This window comes from Aulonocara stuartgranti (genome assembly GCF_965226115.1).
Source record: "Aulonocara stuartgranti genome assembly, chromosome: 5".
Taxonomy (NCBI): Eukaryota; Metazoa; Chordata; class Actinopteri; order Cichliformes; family Cichlidae; genus Aulonocara; species Aulonocara stuartgranti.
In genome coordinates this window covers 19,771,708-19,785,637 of record NC_138943.1, presented here as the reverse complement: position 1 = coordinate 19,785,637, position 13,930 = coordinate 19,771,708, and the positions used below count along the sequence as shown (strand labels likewise).

General features: G+C 39.0%; 1 long non-coding RNA gene across 1 annotated transcript; it reads right to left on the bottom strand.

Annotated features, from left to right (window-relative positions):
* Positions 1-5,972: 5,972 nt before the first annotated feature.
* LOC309706094 lies at positions 5,973-7,198 on the bottom strand. The gene is made up of 3 exons (XR_014276675.1): positions 7,164-7,198; positions 6,113-6,171; positions 5,973-6,027 (listed from the first exon to the last, which is right to left on the bottom strand). It is a non-coding gene; the product is annotated as an uncharacterized lncRNA (long non-coding RNA).
* Positions 7,199-13,930: the final 6,732 nt, after the last annotated feature.

The window sequence follows — 13,930 nt, the reverse complement described above, 5'->3', positions numbered from 1 at the left end:
TTCTCTGAATCAATGATTGTAATTAAGATACTAAAAGAACATTCACTGATTTTTCAATTCCATTAAGGTGCTTGATATCATTATTTTAAAATACATGTACACATGAATCCTCTGCAGATGCAGGCAATGCTGAACCATTTAAAATGGATTCATTTGACTTAGAGCTTTCATAACACTTCCATGTATTTATATTGAACTTAAATAAGGTGATTCTGATTTTTTTAAAGCACTATTTTTGATGACAGTTGTCTTTTTAAAAAAAAAAAAGCTGTCTCTTTCAAAAAAGTATAAGTTTTGATAAAGAAATATATGTGTAAATATGTAATTACACCAATGTGTGTATGAATGTTTACTCACTGTTGAACTTAACTCCCCTTCACGTCCAAAGGACAATCTACAGTCTGTCTACAAAATAATGTTCGACTTGTAAAACAATTTGCAGACAGTATGATCAAAACAAATTCATTATGTGTCTAATCTTAAATTCTTAAAGGTTAAGATTTATACCTCTAAATTCATGATATAATTACAAAATAACAAAATAACTAAAATAATTACTTTGAATGGGGAATTATGTTGTTTAAAATTTTAGTGATATGTATTTATTTGTTGGAATAGTTGTTACTTTGGATACAAGACTTGGAAGAATTGGGGAATAATATTTAAGGATTGGAAGAATTAGAGATTTGAATGGATGAATAATTGATTTGAATTTCACTTATTGTGAAACAGATTTCTAAAAATGGATTCAGTTTGACTAATCATTACAGAGCCCTTCAGCAAAGAAGAGCTGGTGAAAAAAGATTTTAGTGTGGCTGAATGGCTATTAAAATAAATTCAATAAGTGCGCACAGAGAATTACATAGGTCCTAACGTGTGGTGGTACAAGGTATAAAGGTATGAACAAGTATTGCATTCTGTTACTCACTTCTTCCTTGACTGTCGCCCCCCCCCCCCCCCCCCCCCCCCCCCACACACACACACACACACAAAAGAATGACCTCAAACTAAACATTAGTGATTTATATACAATGCTTGGAATTATAGCATTTAAATTCAACACAAGGGATTAGGGATCTGGATGTTCCAGTTGGAAGGAATTAGTTAATTTTATCCAGACTTACCTTTATGTAATTCCACCGTCTTCAACTTAATGAACACTAACAGCTCTGCATATAATCTATGGGGATCTTAGCATTCAGATCTTTCAACCAATCGTGCTCTCTGCTTTGGTCATGTGATTTCTTACCAATAATGTATATCTGATGAATGAACATAGTTTCCACATCTTCCTCTAGGAATTTTGATAGTGTGAAGTATCACTCATTTGGATTTATAACTTGATGAAGAATGTTTTTTCAGCATACATTAGTATTAGGGGTGCAACGATATTCGTATCGATATTGAACCGTTTGATACAGTGCTTTCGGTTCGGTATGCATATGTATCGAACAATACAAAATTTGTAATTTATTTTATCAACTTTCCTTCTGACGATGCTGTCTGTGTTGAGCTCTCAGTGAATCTGCGTTCGACTGCTCCGCCTAGGGTCGACAGTGCAGCCTAGGCGGAGTAGTCGAACGCAGATTCACTGAGCGCTCAACACAGACAGCATCGTCGGAAGGAAGAGCGCAGGGCAAGCTAGCGAGACAGAAGTTAAGCTCTCCTTACAACATGGACCTCCCCCACCCTCATTCAGATCTGGCGTTTGGAATTATTTGGTTTTCATGTGACGTATGACCCTGAAGGTAAGCGAGTCATGGACTAAAGTAAAACAGTATGTTGGATGTGCCATGCAATGCTCAATTACATGGGTGGGAACTAGTGTGTTAGCGCAGTTAGCTCGTTAACGTGTTGGCCGTGTCTAGCCCCATGCACGGGGCGATCGGCGGTAGCTCGTTAACGGAGATTTGCCGTGTTGTGGCGTTAAGGTCATTTCAACGAGATTAACCTGAAAGCACTAGTGGGAACACAACGAATATGACTGCACATTTACGCCGACATCATCCTAGTGCAAAGACATATGGAAGCAGAAAAAAAACAAGCAAGCATGCTACTAACTTTAGCCGAGTCATTTAGACAGCTGTTTAATATGCTGCTGAGAATATAGCCCAGAAGAAGCGGATAGTATAGCTTTTATTTTGGAAAGAGACATTTCTATGTAATAAACTCTCTTTTCCAAAGATGAGTGATTCCTCAATCAGATACAGGGCTCGCAATATCGCTAGCCCGACGTCCCGGGGCTAGCGATTTTTTCAGTCGGGGTACCAAAATCTATCTCTGCCCTGCCCGTCGGGCTATTGTAGGGTAATTATGTCATTGGCATCGGTGAGCCACTGTCAATATGTGACATATTGAAATCGCGTTTGAATTTGCGCTTGTTTTTTTGCTTTCACTTTGCAATCGCGCGAACTGTGTATAGAGAGCGACAGTACTGATCTGTGAGTGATGATAATTTGTGCACCAATTCCTCTGACATCGTCTTATTAATCGTTAGCTTACTATGCAAACATGACAAGTGAAATCTCCTGCAGCAAGCTTAAACATGTGAGAGGTTGATCGCGCAGAGAATCGCTGAGCTTATGTGAGTGCGTGTGTAAAAGCAACAGGATATATATTTGACTACGATGACCTGGATGACTGAGAACCTTCACAGACAGATATATATTTTAGTTCTGCTGAGCCAAATAAGACAGGTCAGGGTGAAGAAGTGACAGCCAAAGAAAAGCTTACCACAAAACGGAGAAGTTATGACAAATCAGACTATAAGGCAAAAAGAAAGTGCAGCTTTATGGTTTCATGGACAAAAGAATTTCTGTGGCTGCAATATGACGAGCTAAATAACCAGGGCTGCACATAAGTGGTCCGCAGGTGCGCATTCACTGTCAAAATAAAAAACACGCACAAGGGTTAGGGTTAAATTTAAAAACTGTACTTTTGAGTTAAAATATATATTTATAATTTTAATAAATGACAAATTAAAAATGCATGAACATTTTTTTTGTATCGAAAAAATATCGAACCGTGACACCAAAGTATCGAACCGAACCGAACCGTGAATTTTGTGTATCGTTGCACCCCGAATTAGTATATATAAATATCCATAACATAAACATGAGAAAAATGTTCATTTGGAATTACACCCTTTAATATATCAAATAAATCAGTGAATAACTGTAATTGGTCGTTTAGTGTGGGTAAGACTACACATGCTTTATGTAAAGCATTATTTTTGCCTGCTTTATTTATTCTTAGCCACAGCACTGGCCATAATTTTCCTAAATCACTCTCGACATAGTCAGGTCACTCTTGGTCCTAGATTGTTGATTACCTGACAGGACAACCACAATAAATGCATCTTCAACACAAGGTGTCTGACAAGGTGATCAGCAAAACAGTGGCATCACAAGAGCCGGTCCTCTCCCCTTTCTCTTCACCCTCTACATCACAAACTTCAGCCACTGCAAGACCTGCCATCATCATTTTCTGATGACTCTGCGGTGGTTGGATGCATCACTGAGGGTGATGAGTGCCAGGCTGTGGCAGACCCCTTTGTCATGTAGTCTGAGCAAAATCCTCTGCAGTTTAAAGTGAAAAAGACCAAATAATTGATTTTGTACTTTAGGAAGACCAGGAAACCCGTGACCCCTGTTTTAATCAAAGGGGTCAATGCAGACATAGTGGAGCACTGTAAATATAAGTACACACTGAAAATAAACTGGACTGGGTAAAAAACACTACTGCACTCGAGAGTGCCCAGGTCATTTTCTGAGGTGGTTGACGATTTTCTATGAGTTTGTTGTGGCCAGTGCCATCCTCTTTGCTGTTGCATGCTGGGGCAGCAGGTTGCAGTTTGCAGATGCCAACTGGCTCAATAAAGTGGTCCACAAAGCCGATAATGTTGTGGGACAGTCTGAAACAAGGACAATGCTCTCAGTTTTGACAGCCGTATTAAAGATTTATATCAGTCTGTACATGCTCAAGAGAGCTTTTCTTCCAATTCTTTAACTGTCACGCGCTTTTGCAACTTTGTATTTTTGTGTTACTCGCAGCAACAATGCCACCTCATTGTTAGTCCATTTAAAAAATGTGATGCTTTTCCTCAACATTTTGCCGCAACATTTCAAAAAGCCAGAAAATAAATAAGCAGCAGACAGAAATGAGGCAGATCAAATCTTCTTTTATTTCATGCATGTGCAGTACTGGAATGTAAGCATTTTCTGCCGTTTCAATGTGGACGTGCAGCTCTGTGAAAACCACTGAATACGATAGTGTGGACGGGGAGCGTTTTCAGATGAAAATGCAGTTTTTAAATCTATCTGGGCTAATGTGGACGTAGCCTAAAGCTGGCCTCAAACTGAAGAGACAAATCTCTTCAAATCCAGAGACAAGGAGGAGCTGAGAGGACTGATAAGGAATAGGAAGGACAGCTACAGGCAGAAGATGGAGAACCAGCTTCAACAAAACAACGTTTGCGAAGTCTGGAGAGGCCTCAGAACCATCTTGGGCCACAAAGATCAGAATTCTCTGATCAGGGGGAATGTAAATGAACTGTATCATTTCTTTAACAGATTCGATTCCTCTATGAGGCAGTTTTCAACATCGGCTGCAGACTCACACATCACCACAGCTGCTGTTCCACCTCTGACACCTCAGACACTTCATACCTCCTTTACTTTATTTTCTTCTTTTTTTGGGTTGTATGGAAGCCCCAAACGCAATTTCATTGTTCTTGACAATGACAATAAATAAATACTACTACTCACCCTGCTCACTACTACCTACCCCCAACAACAGCATCCAGCACACATTAACACAAGGCTCCAGCCTGTCTCTCTCAACCACCCAGGTTAGGAGGGAAATGAGGAGGATTAAAACCAAGTTGGCATCAGGTCCTGCGCAGACCAACTGTGTTGGGTGATGTAGAATATCTCTAACCTGATCCTGAGGCTGGGGAGAGTCCCACAGTTCAGGAAAATCTTCTGTGTTGTACCAGTGCCAAAGACTTCACACCCCAAGGACCTCAACAGCTACAGGCCGGTGGCTCTGACATCCCACCTAATGAAGACCCTGGAGCCTCTGGTCCTGGCTCAGTTTCAGCACCTGGTAAGCTCATCACTGGACCCACTTCAGCGGATGATACTGTCATTCACCTCCTCACCCACCGGTTTGTATATTTGTGCATTTTATATATATTTTTCCTGTTAATACTCTTCATATGTATATAGTGCTGCAGAACTTTCATCCCTGTTGGACAACATCTGCCACCCCATACAGGAGACGATGACAGTACTGAGCAGCTCCTTCGGTGGCTGCAACACCCACAGTGTGGGACGGAGAGATTTAACAGGTCTTTCCTCCCCACTGCTGTCAGACTCCACAACAAAGACTTCACCTGATAAAAAACACACATCCACACATGTGCAATAGCAATAACATTAAGTGCATTACTCTTTTATGGCATTGTTGTATTATACTCAGTTGTATATAACATTTGTATTCCATGTTATTCTAGTGTATATAGTATTTTATTTACCTCTATTGTGTACAGTATCTTATCCTAAACCAAGTGTAATAATGAAGACACAGGACATTAACACTGTTAAAGAAAAAAAAACTTTATTAGGCTTCATTTTAATGTGTGTGTGTGTGTGTGTGTGTGTGTGTGTGTGTGTGTGTGTGTGTGTGTGTGTGTGTTTGTGTGTGTAATTATATGCATTTCTTGAAATGGAGCAGGAGCAAGACCACCACAAAGAATAAAGTGATTGCAGCAGCAGTGATGAGAAGCATACAACAGGTCCACGAATCAATTAATCTCCAACATGTGCACCTAAAAGTAAGTTTATGATAAGAAAGTTCACATCGATTACTCAAATAAATTTTATATATTATGGAAAAAATTGGTGGATTAAGAAGAGACAAACTGCACGTGCCTGCAGGGTTCTCTTGTAGGATACTCATCTTGTGGGCTCTGAAGTTGACACAAGGTTGAGTGATTGTGAGCAACACTTTGCAGCCGTATTTCCACTGCATGAAGGGCACATGACATTTTAGTTCAGACCACTGAATCTGAGAAATCCAACAGGTGTAGATCTAACACACTGGGACATACCTGACATTCTCAAAGTCGGATTACGAAGGAACAAAAGACACTACGTTTCATAAGATAACCTGCATACAGAGGAAATATACATTAGTATCTTGGAAGGATTAGTAATTGTTATTCGAGATCTATGAAGTAAAGTGGAAAAATTGGAAGAATTATTGGTTTGTGTTCTAAAATTGGAAGCTTTAGGAACTTTGATTTTTTTTAAAAACAACAACAACAACAAAAAAAAAACAGAACAATTAGTCATTTGAATAGGAACAAAATCACACTTCTCAGGACTTCTGCTCACATCAATGTTGATTAGCAAATTGCAATTTTGTAAACTGTAATTTTAATCTGGAATTACACTTTGTCAAAGAAATCAATGAAATATATTTATAAAGTGTTGCTTTAATATATAGTTAGAAATTGGATTTTTAATCTAAAATCCTACAAGTAATGCACAGGGATATCAGTACAAGAAGAACATCAGCACAATGTTGGAAGCATTAGTGATTTATATTCTGGAAGGACAAAAGATTAATATCATAAAATATGAGAGTATTAGTGATTTTGATTGAACTTAACTTGAAGCAAATCTCTTCCAGTCTGCTGTATTCTTACCACACTCTGACATCACTGCCCCTCCCACCCCAACTCATGACTACACAGACCTTTCAGCCAATCACATTATTAATTCTGCCTATATTAGCAGGTACTAGTACTGGGAATTGAAGATGATTCGCTAGGAGTCTTTTCTGTAATTATAATAAATAACATTCAGTGAATCTGTTTTGTGAATCTTATTCAATGGTCTGTGTTTGTATAGCGCTTTACTTAGTCCCTGGGGTGCACTGACAGAGGTGAAGCTGCCAGACCCTGGTGCCACCAGGCCCTCTGACCACCAGTAGTCCCACCCCAGGACACAATGACTGAGACAGTCTGAGCCGGGGCTCGAACCGGCAACCTTCCGATTACAAGATGAGCTGCCAATTCTTGAGCCATGATCGCTGCACTATAACTTTAATCTGGAATTACACCGTTTCAAAGTAATGAATAAACTTGAATAAACTACCATGAGTGTGGACTTTTCCCATCCAATGCAGTTCAGATGTTTGGTGCACATAGCATGGCATGTTTCCAAAGACGCACTGCATACAGAGGACATCAGCACAATGTTGGAAGCATTAGTGATGTATATTACATAACTGGAATGTCCAGGGACAGGGATGAAAATTATGGAAGTTTAGCTATTTGTATTGTATCATTGGAAGGACTAAGGATTAGGATCATAACAAAAGGAAAGAATTAGTGGTTAGGATTGCACTTACCTTGAAACAAATCTTTGCCAGTCTGCTGTACTCTCATCACAGTCTGACGTTATTGCTCCTCCCCCCAAAGTTCATGATGAGTCAGATCCTTCAGCCAATCAGACGATTTAATTTACCAACATAGTTGATGGTACCAGTACTTGGAATGTAAGACGACTCGTTTGGAATCTTTTCTGCAATTAAAAATAAACTAAATATAATTAAATTAATATCTTAAAAGCTTTTGGGAATCTTATTAGTGCAATGTTTAACTCTTTTGAAATCACAGCTTGTTAAAATGATCTTTGATTCTCCAAATTCTTGCTGGTAGATACTCCAATAAAATAACTTCAAACAGACGGGTTTATGAACTCATTGGCAGCAGTACACTAACTACATGTAAATAAAAATTAACAACCGCGTGAACGTAACAGCTTAATATAATTTGTAAATAACAATTTGTAGTTAGATTAATTTCTTATCTGGCTATTGGACATACAAAGTTATGTTGCAATGTAGGAAAAAATTATAAGAACAACAGAATAGTTGGTCCTGATGACAGAGATAAACCAGGGTGAAAGGCATCGCCATCTGATCAGTGTGATGTGGAGATTAGGAGAAAGTAGGTCCAGATTAGGGAAAACTAGGTGGAAAGAACCACACTAAGTGTGACAGCAAAACAATGACATTTAAAATAGAAATAGAAAAGACAATACTACAAAGGAAATAGTATTATGAATACAACACTTTGTATCTGTGATATGTAGACAGAATCCCAGCCGGTCACAGCATATGGCAGCCCCTCCTGGTAGTGCTGGAGATTTCTTCCTGTCAAAAGGGAGGTTTTCCTTGCCGCTGTCGCCATAGCTTTTGATCTTTTGTGTGTGTGTGTGTGTGTGTGTGTGTGTGTGTGTGTGTGTGTGTGTGTGTGTGTGCGCGTGTGTGTGCGTGTGCGTGGGTGTGGTGGTCATGTTTGTATGTCTTGCCTAGCATTTATTTTTCTTTCCAATAATTAGAACTCCTCCGCTGCAAAGACAAATTTATGGTGGCGATCAGAGATGGGTAGGTTACTGTAATCTGATTACTTTTTTCAAGTAACGAGTAAAGTAAGGGATTACTATTGCAAAAATGGTAATTAGATTACCGTTACTTTCCTGTAGTAACACTGTGTTACTGCGTTACTAAAACCGTGATTTTTTGCGAGAATGTCTCACGACAGTGACGTAAGCGAGTGTGCCGTTAGTGACAACAGCTGTGTGCAGATCAACAATGGATCACATATCGATTGTGGGAGAGAGTATGAGCGTGCAGCGTTTAAAGCGTGGAAGTACTGACCTTACTTTGAGTTTGATTCCATAAAAAGTGACAAAAACATTAGTGTCCATCGTGCGTGGGAAGAAAACTTCTTTTTACAGCGAAAAAAAACCGCACACCTGCACCAGGGTAAACCTCCACCTACTGCAGTCCTGCTTTATAGGTGAAAATAGAGCAACAGGACTGCTGAGTCTTTGACTTTATTTATTTTCTGCTACTCCTCCAAAGTTTGCTGTTATACAACAACCGTTCAGCGAATAAGAACACTGAATTCTGCTGTCTTTTATAGGATACTGGACCTTGGAAAATAGGAATACCCATTAGGAATTTTATGTGTAACTAATACAACTAACTTAATAACAAGATTTGCACAGCTACCATTAGGAATCATTTTATTTGAAATTATACCTTGTAAAAGAAATCAATAAACTTTGACTCTGTAATATTAAATAAAATGTTGCACAAATGCCCATTTTTTTTCTTTTTAACTAATCTCACATAACTTTATTAATCCCAAAAAGGGCCATTTTTGTCTGCTCATTCACACAACCTATAAAAATTAATGATCATAAATATGAATCCAAACGACCCCTGTCAGCATTTAGTAGTCTAACAGCTAAAGATTAGTACAAATATATTACATTGCATTTTTTGCTTAGTCTTGGGAACAACAATGAGCATCACATTTGGAGATGCTCATTGCTCACTGTAGTTTTCTTTTCTTGTCTGCAGTTTGAACCACCATAAATCTTGATGTTAGACAACCTTTGACATTTATTACTTATTTATTTATTATTTATTTATTTAGGACAGTGCATGTTAATGAACATAAATGTAAAAAAAAATTACATGAATGTAAACATACCAGATTATAGCCAAGGGCTAATTTCCATCTGTTGTCCTTAAGCATAAAAAAAATAGACATAATAATTCATAAAAATTCATCATTCATTCATAATAAAAACTCCATCACCAAACTTACACATACACACCATTCTGTTCCCAAAAAAAAAACATTAAAACTATACAACTCATACATGATCACACACTTGATTTGTCCATAACCAGTACATCCCGCATTAACCCAGTGTGAGAATGAAGACTACGTATTTTGACATTGAACAACAACACTTTTATTGTCTTTTGCTCAGTGGTTTGTGGATGAACTCATGAAAAGTTGTTGTTGTAATAAAGCAGTAGCAAAATGATCACGTAGAGTCCAATGATCGCAAAAACAGCAATGAGGATTATCCACATGAACAGTTTGTCCAAACGTCCACATCTGCACCTGAAAGTTATCAGTTTATACAAAAAAAATGTAAACATCATTGGATTTATTATAATGTGTAAAATATAAGGGTATAAGAGAAATTGCTCTTGCCTGCAAGATTCTGCTACAGGATGTTCAGCCTGGTGGCTCTGGATTTGACCAAAGGGTGCTATATTGGGAGCAACGCATTGCATCTGCATTTCCACTGCAGGAATTACAAATGACATTTCAGGAGCATCAGTTGAGACCCATCAATCTGAGAAATCAAAGAGATGTAGATCTAACACACTGGCACATACCTGACATTCTCACAGGAGGAATAAGAAGGAACAAAAGATCCAATTTCAAAAGATAAGCTGCACACAGAGGAAATATGAATTAGTATTTTGGAAGTATTAGTAATTTCTATTCAATAAGTGGAAGATCTGTGAATTAGAGTGATAACTGGAATTGAAAGAATTATTATTGATTTGTATTCTAAAATTGGAACCTTTAGGGATGAGGATTTAAAAAAAAAATAGAATTAGTTATTTGGATAGAAGGAATTGTGATTAGACTTACCGTTTACCAAATCACACCTCTCGGGACTTCTGGTGACATCACTCTGACATCACTCTTGATTAGCAAATCAGACAATCCATTTCTACAACACATTGCAGGACAGTGTAACTTGGAATGAGGGATGACTTCTTAGGAATTTTGTGTAATTAATTCAACAAACCTAATGAATTGCATTTGGTTACCATCCTTTAGGAATCTTGTTAGTGTACTATAACTTTAATCTGGAATTACAAAGAAAAGAATAAAACAAATGTTTTGAATAAAGGATTTTTTGAATCTACAGTTAAAATGGGACTTTTTATCTATAGTGCTTCAGATAGTCAGTAGGTATACAATATTATTATATAAGTATTACATTACAATGCTGCTTCTTACATTCAGCTGCAAATCTTTGCATTATATTCTTTTTGAATACCATGACTGTGGACTTTTCCCATCCTCCATCAGTGTGAGAAAGAAAACACAGGATTTTGCAGTTGAACAACAAGAACTTTAGTGAACTTTATCTGAACATTGTTGTATATGAACATATGTGTGCAGGTGCATGCATGCTCATGTGTGTGTAGCTATGTTTGTGTGTCTTTATTGGCAGTCATTTTCCTTTCCCATCAGCTCAGAGATTCTTAGTATTTGTTGCAGTAACTCATTTCATCTGATATTTCATTTCTTGTTGGCTGTGTTACTCTGTTAACTTACATTCACTGGCACACCATCATTGCTGGACTGAGGCTCTTTAATGGCTTCAGAAATCTCCAGCGTCCTAGTTTCATCTTTTTCCACCAGTGGTGGTTTGTTGCTTTTCACAGGGTCCTCAGGAATTGGAGTACTCGCTCTTCTATCCATTTTCCTCTTCTTGTGAGGAGCCCACTTGACTAAGGACTTGCAATACTGTGTTGAAAGATAAATTCTTTTTAAAAATACATGAAATATAAACAAAAACATTAAATGTAGTTCAGATGTTTGGTGCATGTTTACAATTAGGATCATAACAAAATGAAAGAATTAGTGGTTAGGATTGCACTTACCTTGAAAAAAAATCTGCTCTCTGCTGTACTCTCACCACACTTTGATGTTATTGCTCCTCCCCCCAAAGTTCACGACAAATCAGATTCTTCATCCAATTTACACGATCTAATTTACCAACACAGTTGATGGTACCAGTACTTGGAACGGAAGACGACTCGTTTGGAAACTTTTCTGCAATTAAAAATAAACTAAATATAATTAAATTAATATCTTAACAGCTTTTAGGAATTGTGTTATTGCAATGTTTAACTCTTTTGAAATCACAGCTTGTTAAAATGATCTTTGATTCTCTTTTTTTTTTCTTTTTTTTTTTTTTGCCTGTCCCGTTTGGCTCTTTTGCCATCAGAATTATTGTCTAAAGGCAAAGAAAGATGTCCAACGGATTTACTTTACCAAATTGACCATCCCAGCCTTGTCATAATGGTCCATTTGATTCACCTTTTATTGTTTATTTTATTTTCATTTGCTGAATACGGGACAGACTTGACTGGGGGAAAGAAGGGAAGAAAGAAAGAGGGAAAGAGAAACAGCTGAGAAGAGGGACGGGGGAGAAGGGCAAAAAAACAAAAACCAACAGAATGGGCAGAAAAAAAAAAAGAAATGCATCTATCGATCACCTGGATCACCTGTTGAGAAAGAAAAAGGAAAACAAGCAGAAGAGAACAAGAGTAATAGAATAAACAACATCACAATGATATATGGGAATATGACAGTAAATACTAAATATTAAACATTATTGTGCAGCACATAAGATCAACAGAACACAGTGTGCTTTGAGGTAGGAGCCAAAAAGGGTGTAGTTTGTGTGTGTGAGCACCCGTGTGTACACCTGTGAGCATGGATGCGCTTGTTTTTTTAAAAGGTTCCTTCATGTAATGATCTGCTAGAGGGTGTGGGGGGGCCACAGCCCCGTCCTTCAGGGCATGAAACAGGTATGGAGGAGATCAAAACTCCAGACATCCAGAGGCCCCCAGAACACAAGAGACCAAGGAAGACCAACAGAGGGGCAGCCGCGCCACTGTCCCAGAAAGAGCTGAGGAGAGTCCCAGATGAGGCGTCACTCAGCAGCCGCGGAGCAGAAGCCAGGGGGAGTTGCAGTGACGCGCCCGTGAGCTCCGCCGGCAGCCAGCTGTGGCTGAGTGACCGAGCCCCAGGCCGAGAGGCCGGGGGCACCCCGCCTCCGAAGTGGCCCGAGCGAGCCCCAGGCTCCAGGCCCCGATAAGCGGCCACCAAGGAGTGAGCCGGTGTGTACCTGGACGCCCATCCCCAGACACAAAGAACCACCAACGCACCGATGTCTGAGGGAGTCCGCCACTGGCAGGGGAAATGGTGGTGGGGGGAGATAGGCCTCCAAACCTTGGAGGGCCTGAGATGTCCCCAGAGAGGTGCCGTCTGATACCCAACCTGACATATAGACACAGACATACAGGCACACACAGATACAAACATCCATTCCCACCCTCATGCTCTCATATGCACTTACTCCACACTCAACCAACGTGGAGACAGACATAAAGAGACGCTGTACACACAATCACACTCCCCAAGCGTACTCTACGAACCGGGTCTAGGTACCCTTGCCCCTGGAGGGGGGAACTGCACCCATGATCTTTGATTCTCAAAATTCTTGCTGGTAGATACTCCAATAAAATACCTTCAAACAGACGTGGTTATGAACTCATTGGCAGCAGTACACCAACTACATGTAAATAAAAATTAACAACCGTGTGAACGTAACAGCTTAATATAATTTGTAGATAACAATTTATAGTTAGATTAATTTCTTATCTGGCTATTGGACATACAAATTTATGTTGCAATGTAGAAAAAAATTATAAAAACAACAGAATAGTTGGTGCTGATGTCAGAGATAAACCAGGGTGAAAGGCATCGCCATCTGATCAGTGTGATGTTGTGATTAGCAGAAAGTAGGTGGAGGTTAGGGGAAACTAGGTGGAAAGAACCACACTAAGTGTGACAGGAAAACAATGACATTTAAAATAGAAATAGAAAAGAAAATACTACAAAGGAAATAGTATTATGAATACAACACTTTGAATCTCTTGGCTTTTGACGGAGGTTGTTGCAATTTCTCCTTCTCCCTTATCTTTCCTGTTTGGCTTCTCATATCTTTTGTATGGTCTGTCTTATTCTTTAATAATGAGAGAGTCTACCAGACTTGTTCTCTATAAACCTACAGAAGAATTATGGATTTGATCAACTGCTCCCTTAACAAGACTGACAAACTCCTGGTTTGAGCTGGCTCGGACCTGGCTTAAAGAAAAACAAGAAGCGGCTACAGCTGTTCAAAATCCCACAAGGCTGGCCGACATGATAGACGATGGGCAGGGCTGTGAGTAC